Source organism: Macaca nemestrina, chromosome 4 (genome assembly GCF_043159975.1).
Source record: "Macaca nemestrina isolate mMacNem1 chromosome 4, mMacNem.hap1, whole genome shotgun sequence".
Lineage (NCBI taxonomy): Eukaryota > Metazoa > Chordata > Mammalia > Primates > Cercopithecidae > Macaca > Macaca nemestrina.
In genome coordinates, this window is record NC_092128.1 from 93,597,781 (window position 1) to 93,612,752 (window position 14,972).

The 14,972-nt window shown below is 37.1% G+C and overlaps 1 protein-coding gene across 1 annotated transcript in view; it reads right to left on the minus strand.

Moving 5' to 3' along the window:
• The window catches only part of HYCC1 (hyccin PI4KA lipid kinase complex subunit 1), a 111,460-nt gene that overhangs the window by 25,097 nt on the left and 71,391 nt on the right, over nt 1-14,972 (minus strand). The gene's annotated exons all lie outside the window — the stretch shown is intronic.

Below are 14,972 nucleotides of genomic sequence, written 5' to 3' on the forward strand. Positions count from 1 at the left end.
ATAGAACAACTATGCAGAAGATCAACAAGAAAACCAAATACTTAAAGAGCACTACACACAAATTTGACCTAACACACATTGGTAGAACACTTCACCCAACAACAACAAAATACACATACTTAAGTGCACATGAAACAATCTCAGGAATAGATCATATGTCAGGTCATAAAACAGGTCTCAATAAACTTAAAAGGACACACATAACACAAAGTATCCTCTCCAACCACAGGAATAAAAATAGAAATTAATATCAGAAAGAAATGTGGGAAATTCACAAATATGTAGAAATAAAACAACATACTGCTAAATAACCAATGGGTCAAAGAAAAAAGCACAAGTAAATTCATACTTTTAGATGAATGAAAATGAAAATACAACATACCCAAATTTGTTGGACATAGCTAAAGCAGTACTTAGAGGAAAATTTATAGATGTAACTTCCTATGTTAAAAAAGAAGAAATATCTCAAATCAATAACCTAATCTTCCATATTAAGTACACTGTAAAAAGACGAGAACCAAACTCAAAGCAAGAGGAAGGAAATAGTAAGAATTAGAGCAGAAATTAAAGAAACAGCAAATAGAAAAACAAGAGAGAAAATAAAAAGAAGTTTATGTTTCAAAAAAATCAGTAAAATTGACAAACCTTTAGCTAGACTGAAAAAGATTAAGACAAGACTTAGGTTGCACAAATTAGAAGTAAAATAGGGGGCATTACAACTGGCCTTACCAAATAAAGGAAATTTAGGAATCAAATAAAATGATTACATGGAAATACTATAAACAACTGTATGCCAAAACATTGGATAACCTAGATGAAATGGACAAGTTACTAGAAGGTACAAACTACCAAAAATGATTTAAAAAGAAATAGAAGGCCGAGTATGGTGGCTCATGCCCATAATCACAGCACTTTGGGAGGCCCAGGCAGGTGGATCACTTGAGGTCAGGAGTTCAAGATCAGCCTGGCCAACATGGCAAAATCTTGACTTTAACGAAAAGAAAATAACAACAACAAAAAAAACCCATAAATTAGCCAGTGTGGTGGTGCACGCCTGTAATCCCAGCTACTTGGGAGGCTGAGGCATGAGAACTGCTTGAACCCAGGGGGTGAAAGTTGCAATGAGCAGAGATCATGCCACTGTACTCTAACCTGGGTGACAGAGCCAGACACTGTCTCAAAAAAAAAAAAAAAAAAAAAAAAAAGAAGAAGAAGAAATAGAAAATCAGAACAGACCTATAAAAGTAAAGAGATAAACTGGTAATCAAAAAACTTTACACAAAGAAAATACTGTGATTGGAGGCCTAGTGGTTTCCCTGGTGAATTCTGCCAAACATTTAAAGAATAATTCGCCGGGCGCGGTGGCTCAAGCCTGTAATCCCAGCACTTTGGGAGGCCGAGACGGGCAGATCACGAGGTCAGGAGTTCGAGACCATCCTGGCTAACAAGGTGAAACCCCGTCTCTACTAAAAAATACAAAAAACTAGCTGGGCGAGGTGGCGGGCGCCTGTAGTCCCGGCTACTCGGGAGGCTGAGGCAGGAGAATGGCGTAAAAACCCGGGAGGCAGAGCTTGCAGTGAGCTGAGATCCGGCCACTGCACTCCAGCCTGGGCGACACAGCGAGACTCCGTCTCAAAAAAAAAAAAAAAAAAAAAAAAGAATAATTCATACCAATACTCCACAATTTCTTCCAAAAAATAAAAGCGGGGGGAACTCATTATTGGAAGCCACTATTACCCTGACACAAGGCCAGAAAAAACATCATAAGAAAATAAAAATACAGAGTAATATTCCTCATGAGTAGAGATGTAAAACTCCTCAACAAAATACTAGCAAATCAAATAATCAAAGAAACATAAAAAGAACTTTTATGGTGTAAAGAATTTTACACCATTACCAAGTGGGCTTCACTCCAGGAATGCAAGGTTGGTTTATCATTCAAAAAATAAATTAATGTACTACCCCACATTAATAGAATAAATGACAAAAACTACATGTTCATCTCAATACTTACAGAGAAAACATTTGGCAAATTCATCATTCATTCATGATGATTTTTAAAACATTCAACAAACTACAAATATCAAGCAACTTCCTCAAACTGATAAAGAACATGTGAGATAAACCCACAGTTTGCATCATAATGTGAAAGACTGAATCTCAGAATATAATCTTACTTGGAAATAGTGTCTCTGCAAATGAAATTAGGATGAAGTCATATAGGATTAAGATAAGCCCCAAATCCAATGACTAGTACCCTTTTAAGGCCACATGAAGACACACAGGAAAGAAGGCCATGTAATGACAGAGACAGAGAATGGAATGAGGCAGCTAGAAGACAAGGAATGCCAAAAAAAAATAAAATAAAACAACAGCCTGTCACCACTAGAAGTGGTGAGACTTCTAGACTCTTCAAAGGGAGCACAGGCCTTGAATTCAGGCTTTTAGCCTCCAGAACTGTGAGAGAATAAATTTCTGTTGTTTTAAGCCACATAGTTTGAGGTAATTTGTTACAGTAGCAATAGGAAACTAATATAGATTTTGGTACCAGGGCATGGGGTGCTGCCATAACAAATATCTGAAACTGTGGAAGTGACTTTGGAATTGGTTAATGGGTAGAGGCTGAAATAATTTTGACATACATGATAGAAAACCTAAATTGCTTTAAAAAGTTTGCTGGTGGAAATATGGGCATTAAAAGTGATTTTGGTGAGGGCTCAGAAGGAAAAGAAGAGAATAGTAGAGCTTCTATCATTTAGATAACACATATGTCATCATGATTAGATTGATGGTAAAAATGTGAACATTGAAGCTGTTTCTGGTGAGGTCAGAAGGAATTGAAATATATGATTGAAAAACTGGAGGAAAGGTGATTACTGTTATAAAGTGGCAATAGAGTTGGCTGAATTGTGTTGTAGTTTTGGATGGAAAGTAAAAATTGCGAGATATAAACTTGGAGATTTAGTGGAGAACAACTGCAAGCAAAGTGTGGAAGATATGATCTTATTTCTCCTTGCTTCTTACAGTAAAATGCAAGAGGTGTGAGATAAATTGAGAAGGGAACTATTACGTGAAAGGAACCAGCACTTGCTGCCTGAAAAAAATTATCAGCCTATCTAGATAGCAAAAGATGAGAAAATATGGTCTGGAGAGAACACCAAAGGCGTGGCTGGACAAAAGTTTATTGATGAGATATGTGACTTACAGATACAATCAACCATTTTATCAGAAGCCACAAATAGAGGTGGAGTTATCTAGAAAAAAAATGTATGGAAGACCCCTTTGTCTAATGGCTTGAATGAGCTGCATAGGAAACAGATAGGTTTTTGAGGATTTTGTGCCAATAGGAACACTGCCAGCCTGTACTAAAAGGTGTAAAGATGGGGTAAAATGAAAGAAGGCTGACTCCAAGGACTGAGTCATGGATACAGTAGATGGGGTCATTATTGCTGCAGCCCAGAAGATGGAGCATCAAGTCACAGAGAATTATTCTTAGATATTGAATCTTAATGGAATCAGGAAACCTGTTGGGTATCAGAGGCCCCTTTATTCCTTCAAATTTCTCCCTTTTTGATTAGAAACGTCTGTCTTATGTTTGTCCCAGCATTGTATTTTGGAAGCAGATACCTTACTTTCTGGTTTTCCAGGTCCACAGATGAGAAATTTTCCCCAGGATGAACCATACCCAGATTCTCACTAATACCTAATTTTGATATGAGATTTAGGACTTTTTTAGTTGATGATAGGTAGATGAGATTTTGAACTTATAAGTGATGCTGGAATGGCTAAGACTTTGGAGAACACTGAGATTGGGTAAACGTATGTGGGATAAATGTGAATTTTGGGGAGCCATAGGGACGACTGTATGGGATTGAATAACCCCCCAAAACACGGTGGCCTAAAACCTCAGAATTTCACCTTATTTGGAAATAGAATCTTTGCAGATGTAATTAGCTAAGTTGGAGTCATAATGGATTCCAGTGAACCCTAAATCCAATAACTGGTGTTCTTATAAAAAGGTCATATGAAAATACACAGGAAAGAAAGCCCTGTGACAACAGAAGTAGACATTGGAGTGATGCAGCTATAAGCCAAGACCTGCCAGGAGCCACCAGAAGTTCTTTTTTAGAGCCTTAAAGGGGATATTTTCCTGCTGATACCTTGATTTCACACAGCCTTCAGAACCATGAGAGAATAAATTCTATTGTATTAAGTCATACAGTTTGTGGAGTTTTGTTACAACAGTTCTAGGAAGCTAATTCATCAACCTTGAATTATTGGGATAAATCTTTATCTCCTACCTAGGTATTATATCCATTACTGAAAGTAAAATCTTGAAATCTCCAACTGCTACCAAATTGTCTGTTTCTCCCTTCAATTCTGTTAATTTTTGCTTCATGTATTTTGGGGTTAGGTGCATGTATGTTCATAATTGTTACATTTTTGTATAGTTGACATTTTCATCATTATAAAATTTCTCTCTTGATCTCTAATAACATTTTTTGTTTGTTTGATTTAAAGTCTAATGGTCTGATATTAGTGTAGCCATTCTGACTCTCTTAGATGGTTGCTGTTTGTATGGTATAGCACTTTGGAACCTTTTATTTTAAACTTATTGGTGTCTTGTGTCTTTGAATCCAAGGCATATCTCTTGTAGTCACCATATAGTTTGATCTTTTGAAAAAAAAATCCAGTCTGACAATCTCTTTTGATTAATCCATTCTTCAATATGCATAAATACATATATATTAAGTTTTGCATTAATTCTAGAATTTTGAATTTTTAAATTAGATTCTGATTCTCATGAAATTCTCCATCTTTACTCATTAATCAAAGCTATTTTTTAAGTCTGTCTCTGATAATACTAATAACTGGGTCATCTGTGCATGTTTTTATTGCCTTTCCCTCATAGTTCAGATTTTTAACATTCTTTGTAATTTTTGACACAATGTTAACTATTAGATATGATACATTTTTATAGTGTCTGGATGATATATTCCTGGTGGGAAGATAAAGAGTGGTGGCAGGCCGACCGCATTAATTCAATCAATCATTCAGCTGACTTGAAGCTAAGTTATGATTTTTATAAGGTATAATTTACTCCGATTCTCCTGTTTGTATCTCCACAGAGTTCTTAAATGAGATCCTGGGATATGTACTAGGGCCTTTCCCTCTTGAAGGATCCTAAAATAACATTTTTATCTCTCAATGCCATGATGCAAAAAAACTAAAAATCTTTTTTCTGGCTTTCAGTAAATTTCTGCTTCCCCCCCCCCCCCACCATCCCCCTCTCTGAGCAATCCAAGAATTCAGCAAATACTCAAGAGAAAAACAAGGAAAGTGTCAGGCCCACTTCTCTGAACTTCCTGTCTTATTAGGATCTCTGCTCTCCCAAGTGCTGGTTGGTTTAAAGGCCTTGATTCTTTTTGTTTCTCCAGTCCTGTGTGGTTGCCATAACTTGTTTGCTTCTCTGATTCTTAGCAGTAACTCTCTTCTTGGGCCTTTTACCCAGATTTGGCAAATTCCATAAAGGAAGAAGTAGCTGCAGAATGTCTGCTCACTTCTCTCGTTAAAATACTTCTGTATTGGGAGTCCCCAAGACCACGCCAGCACCCCAGGTTCAGTGATTCAACAGAAGCACTCACAAGGCTCAACATACAGTCATACTCATGGCTATGATTTATTAGAGCAAGGTACTACAAAGCAAAATCGGCAAAGGGGAAATGGACATGGGGTGAAGTCTAGAGGAAGCCTGACACAAGCTTCCAAGAATCCTTTCCCTGTGGAATCACACAGGATGTGGTTAATTACTTCAGTATTGAATCGTGACAACAGGTGTGAAATGTCTGCCAGGGATGCTCCTTAAGAGTCTTACTCCTCAAAGTTTGTATTGGAAGCTGGTGACACAGGCACCCTCTGCCTAGCACGAATCACAATTCCAGACTCCTAGAAGGAAAGCAGGAATTCAGCATAAACCATGTTGTTTATATAATTTACAGAGTAAACCCCCTTATCAGTTAGGGAATGGTGGGAACATTCCGGTAATCAAAGTTCCCAGACGCTAGCCAAAGCTCAGCTTTAAAATCAGGGCTAAGGATAGCATCTCAGCCTGTTATGTTGACTCTTCTCTGCACACCTTCTCTCTGGTATTTTGTCTTCTAGAGTCCTGTTTAGCTGAAATTTCTTCAATGGCTTCAAATAGAGGTTTTAAGCAATTTTATCCAAAGTTGCTTGTTGTTCTCGATGAGTGTTGCTCTGCTGTAGAAGTGTCTGGTTATTTTTCTTTTCTCTTGTGAAGACTGCATTTGAAAAATTGTAGAACTTGAGGCTTATGATGGGTTTTTTTCCTCCTTCATGGAGCATTTGTTTATCACCAAGCATTTAAGGGATTATTTTAATCTGATTTCAGGAATTGGGATGGTTTGAATCCGTGCTGAATTCCCTGTGTATGAGGGAGAGTTGATGCACTTTCGATTCGCTCTTACTCCTATGGTGCAGCTTTTTTGGGACCCAGCCCAAAGCATGGAAATTTCCTAAGCCCTCTTTTATGACTTGGCAGGCACTGGTATTCAGTTTTTGTCCTCCTAATATCCTGGAGCAGTAAGAAGTACGGCTTATCCCCTTAAATGCTTCTTCTAGAATCAGCCAATACCTCCGGAAAGAAGTTGTGCCAATTCTTGCCTCTCTAGATTTTCATGTTTAATTATTTAGAGACAGAGTCTTGCTCTGTTGCCCAGGCTGGAGTGCAGTGGTGCTATCTCGGCTCACTGCAACCTCCACTTCCCAGGTTCAAGCGATTCTCCTGCCTCAGCCTCCTGAGTAGCTGGGATTACAGGCATGGGCTACCATGCCTGGCCTTTTTTTTTTTTTTTTTTTTTTTTGGTATTTTTAGTAGAAACAGGCTTTCACCATGTTGGCCAGGCTGGTCTCGAACTTCTGACCTCGGGTGATCCGCCCACCTCGGCTTCCCAAAGTGCTGGGATTACAGGCATGAGCCACCACGCCTGGCCTAGATTTTCATGTTTTAAAGAGTTTTTGCTAGATTATCTAGTTGCCAATGGAGATTTTGATGTTAATTACCTAGTCTCCCATGACTGAAAATGTAATTCTACCTCTACCTCACTTATTACATTGTAAAATAAGTTTCTTAGAAGCAATATTTTGGGGAAAATCATAATGGTGAACAGGAAGCTTAGTATTGCACACAGAAGCATGGTGCTTAGGGAAGGCAAACCTAAACCCAGATTCAGAGTAAGGCTCTATTCCATGAGGACAAATAGTTGTCTCTTCATGAAAGAAAATATTTGATATAATCAATCTGCCGCTATCTGGTCACCCTCAGATGTTATATCTTAGGATGGGCACTGCTGCTGGCCAATTTGGCTCTGGGCAGTAATAAAGACAGCCATGATGAAAGGAGGCCTTTATTGTTGAAGTCCATGTGTAGCCCTATCCTTCCAGTATAGCAGCTTTGCTCATAAACTGGTTGAACAAGGGCTAGAATACCAAAGAGATTTACTGATATCCTCAAAGTCATCCTGACCATCTGATTATTTAGCACCTCCTTCACCATAGGGCCTTTGTTTAATATGTTTGTAGGAAACAATTATTCTTGCATTTTGAGCCTATTTTAAGAAGTCCAATATGTTTAGCTCCCATTTTTTATCACTCATCCTCCAATCTTATTATGTTCATGTTTCCAGTCACCTGGCCAGGTATAAATGGTGATCTGTACTTTCGGTGCAAAGCAGACTAGAAATAGTGCTCATATTTATTCTCACTGGAAAAAGTTCATTTCCTCACTGTCCTCCAGAACTATCTCTGAGTGAAGCTGAAACACTGTAGACTATGTTGAGCTAGTATCAGCATGCTGTGCAATACTGCTTGTATAATCAGTCTCAATTTTACCCGCTTCAGGGAACTGGGAAATGTATATTATTTCCTGTTGTACATGTATTCATGGGTTTGCTCGCTTGTTTGGTTTGTCCTTCTTTCAAACATATCTTGCCTCGTCAAATTCAACTTGGTGGATATAAATGAATTAAAAGGCTTAAGGAAAGGATAAATATTGAAACAAAAGTCTTAAACTAGAAGGGAAACTAGAGGGGAATTAGAATAGAAGAAGAAAAAGTGGTGATGCTCTTCCAGAGGGTTTCATTTCAAGGGATTTGGAGATGAAAATGTTTGTAGAAAATGACACAGCACAGCAGGCAACACAGTAGTAGAAATATGTTGGCTAAATGAAGAGAGTAAAAGTTTAAAAATAAATGCACGACAGGCCTCAGTAGGTAGTAGTGGATCGAGGATACAAAAGTTAAATATACTTGTAGTTTCCACAAAAGGAAGCAAGTGAGACAAGGAGTGAGAACTCACAGTGTTGAAGTTAGGCCTTTCCTACATTGTTTTCTGATTAGTCCAGATGCCATTCGTACTCACCACAAATATACAGGAGTGAATAATAAATGTCAAACATTAGCCCAGAAAATTCTTCACACCATTCATACTCTAACTAAAGAGAAATGTGATGCATAATTTACTTCTCAAAAAACTTTTATGCAGGCACGCGTAAAATAATCAAAAGTTTTACAACCTTCATCTTCATCTCCATGAAGAATATTAGAGAATAAAAGGAGTTTCAAAGACTTCTATTGAATGGAAGAGAAGCAACAGTCTCTCCTATGCTGTCACTGATTTCCTGGATTTGATTTATATTCTATCTAGTAAAACAAATCTTTATTCACCATTACGTAGTAGTTATATTATATTCCCACAGGGCTGTGTTCTAGTGAGGGAGACAGATATAAGACAGACAAGCCACAGCACAGTGTGATGTGGATTATATTAGAACACTTCACAAGCGTGAACCAAGTGTTATAGAGGTCAAGAAGCTTCAAAAGAAATCTTTGAGATCTTCAGCAGAACACTAAAAAGTCACCAAAGATCCATCAATTGTTGGGGCTCCAGTGGTACAAGCAGTTAGCATGCAGTACTTATGACCTGTCAATTGCTGTACACATAATATTGACTTACAATCTTTGAACAGAGAGAACAAAAGCAAACTGAATCTATCAGTGTCAGCACAGCTTGGATAAGACTGTAGCCCATGTATGTCAACATAACTTAGTTGTTTATTCCAGGAAATCTTTGCCCAGAAAAGATAAGATTATAAACAAAACAAAGCAAATAAAAACAAGAACAACCCCTATTTTTTTGTTGTTGTTTGTCGAGGAAATTCCTAAGGTTGAAAACAATTCCTACAGGTGAAGCCCTGCTCACTTGGGCAAACAGCTTGTTTCTTAAACAACAGTTGACTTACCAGGAATCTTCAAGACCCTTGCTTGCTGTGTCCACTAATCCTGAACTATCAACTTTGCTAATCCCAATCATTTCCCTGCCTTGACAGACATACCTTAAACCATTTGAACATAGATCCCAAAGCCCTACCAATAATCTTACTTTCTTGTTCTGACACACAGTTAATCAAATGAAGGTGGTACTTTCTCTTACCACAATAAGTCCTATTATTTAATTGTGCTTTATTAACAGGTCATCTGATATTTGGGAAGTTCAACAAGGATTTTTTAAAAGGCTTGCTCATTTAATTGGTGTGTACTCCTGTACGGTAAAATCATTTTTCTATGTCAGGCCAATTCACCTTCATTAACAGGTCTATGTTGATAATGTTAATCAACTGGCTTTATCTTAGGTAGGCCTCATTTAAAATACAAGATCTCTTCAAGAAGTTTGCCCTTTCTAACTACAATCCACTACCAGATATCCAATTCATTGCTGTCAGCTACTAGACTATATTTTACATTTGTATAAGCCATCAACTGAGGAACCTGTTAGAAATACAGGTTTCCATGTTTTACTCACAGTGATTCTGATTCAGGGAAATTAGCACAAAGCCCAGGAATCTCCATTAAAAAAAAAAAATTTCCTAATGCAGGCTGTCTTTAGACCACACTTTGAGACACAATGCTCTCCTCCCCCATACTAGCAAACATAAGTGTGTATTATACACATACACACACTCATATTTAACTACTGCACACATTTACAAAGCAAGTGGGATCATACAATATATAATCAGTCTAAATCATCACATACAGATCTGCATTCTTTTTAATGGCTACATCATATTCCACTATATGTATGTACCATAATTTATCTATTCCTCTAATAATAGACATTTAGATTTGCTGGCTTGTTTTTGCTATTACAAGCAATGCTGCAATGAATACCTTGCATGCTTATGTTTATGTATTTGTGCTACATTTTCAGTAGAATACAGAGAATGAAATATAGAAGAGTAGTAAGATTGCTGTTTCAGAGGGTATGAGGTGCACTTTAAAGTCTGATAGATCCTGTTGAACTGCCCACCAATTCATTTGTACCAATTTACAGTCCTGCTAATCATCTCAGTGACTAATGATTTCCCCATACCAATGTCAATACTAGAATCAATCTTCTTCATCTTTATCAATCTGACAGGAAAAAAAAGAAAGAAATCTTATTTTAATTTGCATTTTACCATGCTTTCACTAACCAGCATTGTTTGACCACTAAAACACAATTATCTCTAATTCTGTAAAATGTATTATGATTTAGTTTTAGCACACTTTGATTTTATCTTACCTTACAACTATCACCTATAAGACAGATGGGGTGAGTGAATTTTAAATACATCTCCATTAGGTAGGATTTAATTAGTACCTTCTTTTACCAAGCGATATAAAAGTGAGAGTCCTAAGATCTGTGTTCAAGGCCTAGTTTTGCCACTCAGCAGCTAGGTGACCTTAGCCAAGTCCTCTACCCTATCGAGAGCTTCAGTTTCCTCTTCTGTAAAATGGGGATTCTATGCACTTTATAGGATGATTTTGAGGATAAGATGATCATTTTAATTACACATATTAGCTGTCACTACTATCACAATAATATAAAGAAAATAATAAAATAACTACAATTGCTTGTAAAAAATCTTTCTTTACAATTATAAAACAGTTATCTTGATATTAACAAAGGTTGTAGGAGGTGAGTCAACTATGTGGACTACTGGAGTTACTGGAAGAGTGCATATTGCATAGGACAAAATACTGCTTACAAAATCACCACTCTGGTTCTCTACAAATACCCTTCTAAGAGTAGTTAAGAACACATTTCCTAAATTACTTAGTTCCTTAGATGAAATGGAATTAACCAAACATATAATCAACTACAAGCCAGGAATTTTTTCAAGGGTCTAATAGATTCTTTTTTCCGTTTTGTTTTTTTTTTGTTTGTTTGCTTGTTTTTTTGAGATAGAGTCTCACTCTGTTGCCCAGGCTGGAGTACAGTGGCGTGATCTCAGCTCACTGCAGCCTCTGCCTCCCAGATTCAAGCAATTCTCCTGCCTCAGCCTCCTGAGTAGCTGGGACTACAGGTGCCCGCCACCACACCCGGCTAATTTTTGTATTTTTAGTAGAGATGGGGTTTCGCCATGTTGGTCGGATTGGTCTTGAACTCCCGACTTCAGGTGATCCACCCACCTCAGCCTTCCAAAGTGCTGGGATTATAGGTGTGAGCCACCGTGCCCAGCCATAGGTTCTTTTTTCTAAGTGCATGCTATAATGCAATTCATGTAATGCCACTGAGATTTCCTAAAGCCAACAAACAAAATTCTAAAATTGTACTGTTAAAGAAAACACTGAAGACTTTATCCTTGATTCTTTTCCAAAGCTAACATCAACCTAACTCATGTATTCACTAAATGTCTAGATACCTACCATGCACAAAGTCCTATCTAGGTACTAGGGGCATATGATCTCTGTACTCAAAGATATAGACTCTTTCTTCTTCTTCTTCTTCTTTTTTTTTTTTCTTTTTAAGAGATAAAATCTCGTTATATTGCCCGGGCTGGTCTCAAATTCCCGGGCTCAAGTGAACCTCCAGAGTAGTCGGGACTACTACTCACCACACCTGGCAATAAAGATTCTAAAGTTAGAAGGACAAAGTGATGTTACCTAAATTTGCCTGTGCTTCTGATATGACAAATAATCCGCCACTGGTGCATGGCCCATAGAGCTCATCTTCATCTTTGGATGAATACGAGTGGACCTGTCATACTTCTCAGCCCTATGACATATAAAGCACAAAGCCAGGAATGAGGTCATTGTCTTATCACTTACCCCCAAAAGCTCTCAATGGCTCAACTCACCTAAGTCTTCCTCCTTTACTCTCTTCCTTCATATCATAACTTCTGCAAATTTTTATAACAATTTTTTAAATGAGTAAACTGATCTGGAAAAAATATTTTTTTCAGTTTTTATTTCAATAAAACAAGAGGCAACACTTGTGGTATAAAGTACTGCATATGGAGAACATTTACGCAAATATACAAAAATTCAAAAAACTAAACTCCAGTTTATTTCCATAGCCTTAAGAAGGGAGGGAACACATAAAAATATCCAAAGTCAGAGTTTATTCTTTAGGAATGTAAACTCTAGGAATACAATTAGAAACAAATATATTTACTATGAAAAGATTAGTATCACCAAATGATTAGAAATAAAGGTAAGAGGTACACAATAAGCTCCATATAAGAGAAAGCAACAATACGTGAAATAAAATCTTGGGTTTATGGCAAAAACTTCCTATTAAGACACAGGTACTCTAAAACTCTACTATAAAAAAAACACAAAAACATCTCCCAAAATGTTCACTGTTAGTTTCTTTAGATATGCACAAGTTACAAAGTATAGAAAACAATATATTTACGCTCTCTGATGAAGAATTTAACAATAGTAAACATAAATCTGAATAAGTCAAAGTACTGAGTATAATTTTATTAAGCAACAAATCTAGAAGTATGAATTCATGCTCATTAAAGGACTAGAGAGTTTTAATTTTTCATACAAAGACTGGGAAGACACTATTATACATTAATTTATATCTACAATGCTTAAAGTACCCATCAAATTATTTTTCAAGTGGTTTTTAAAAAATATTTTTCAGTTACATTATTCAACATATATATATTTCCTTGATGTGCTTCCCTTTAATATAGATTTATTGTGCCTAGACGCAAATGTTAACTGCCTTAAATATTTGTTTAAAATTATGTCTCGGACTACATCTGTTCTCCATAATTCAACAGTTTTAACATTTTAGTTTTATTCTTCCAAAATAGGCAAAATCCCTTAAAACTGGGATCATTTTGATCTATTTTGGTTTTAAAAATATATTTCCCTTTAATTCAACCTTTTTTTAAAAAATGAGTAATATTTGCTCAGCAGTTGCTTCACAGTTGAAAAGGGCAATGAAATATTGCTTTTTCAAAACAAACTTCAGTCATCATTTAGATGCTGAGAATTCCAACTCTTCAAGTCTAGAGAGCTTGCCTTAAAAATTTCCATAGTGGTATACAAAGGACTCCAGGGTGCTTTCCTGTGGCTTCAGGAAGGGAAGGGAAGACATTTGCCCCGGGTACTCTGGGACAGTCCCTTGAAAAGTCTACTTTGTTTCTCTCCCCACTTGGATTCCAAAAAGCTAGTGCTGGCTCCAATGCCACCAGAATACTCCAGGCCATTGGGTTTTCAAAAGTGAGAGGTTGGGTGATTTCAAGAATCTATAGAGATTTAAAATGTGCAATGGAGCCACAATTTCTGTTTAGATCCTCTGAAATATGGGGTGCAAGACCCCAATTGTGTGTGGAATCCTTCTCATGATAAAAATATTATTCTGGATACTTAGGAGGTCTGTGACCATCAGCATCTTTATAAGAAAGTGACCTACAAAAGCTACCCCAACTTTAAAATTTGAAAGTTGAGTGGGGAGAAAGTAGTATGGATAATAGCCATTGTTACCATAGTTAAGATTATCCAATTTTCATAATTTCTATAAAAACTTTCAATGTGTAATCCTTATTTGAAATAGTATCAAAGGAACTATAAAAGAATTTTGTTAACGTAACTCCACTCTCCAGAAAATCAATTAGTGCAAATCATTTGAAGCAAAAAATCAGAACCATTTCACTGAGTAAGCCTTCAGAGATTTTTTTTTTTTTTTTTTTTTTTTTTTTTTTGAGACAGAGTCTCGCTCTGTCGCCCAGGCTGGAGTGCAGTGGCCAGATCTCAGCTCACTGCAAGCTCCGCCTCCCGGGTTCCTGCCATTCTCCTGCCTCAGCCTCCCGAGTAGCTGGGACCACAGGCGCCGCCACCTCGCCCGGCTAATTTTTTGTGTTTTTAGTAGAGACGGGGTTTCGCCGTGTTAGCCAGGATGGTCTCAATCTCCTGACCTAGTGATCCGCCCGTCTCGGCCTCCCAAAGTGCTGGGATTACAGGCTTGAGCCATTGCGCCCGGCCCAGAGATTTTTTTAAAAGAATATACAAATGCAAATTTGTTGTGCAGTATATAAAAGGGTGGCACCCCTTTTCATACTTAAAATTTCAGGTATTTGCAGCTCTGATTCCATTTATAGTTAACAAGAAAAATATAAACTGTTACATTTTTTATTGCAAAAATAAGGATCATTAGCAATTTAGAATTCAAATACTTAAGAAACCATATGTCAATATTATTAAACTAATTAATTAGCTGTCAAAACCAATGAAGATTATAATGACCTAGTGTCTGACACATTTGATCTAGAGCTGTGAGACTACTGGTAGTTCTACATATCAGACAAGTAATTTGTTTGCACTCTGATACTTTCTTCTCATAACAATCACTTGGGAACCTTGTTAAGAATGCAAATTCTAATTTAGTAGACCTAGAGTGGCACTGAAATTCTGCATTTTTAACAAGATACCAGATAATGCCAATCCTACTTACTGGTCCTCAGACCACACAGCTAGCAAAGGTCTAGAAGAATACCCAAATGAGGTTCCATTACAGTGGTAGAACATGAAAATCTGATCTCTCAGCTGTGTCAGCTAACATTTCCTCAAACTTATTCTACAATGTTTCCTAAGCACCTCAACTTGCTTAAAATG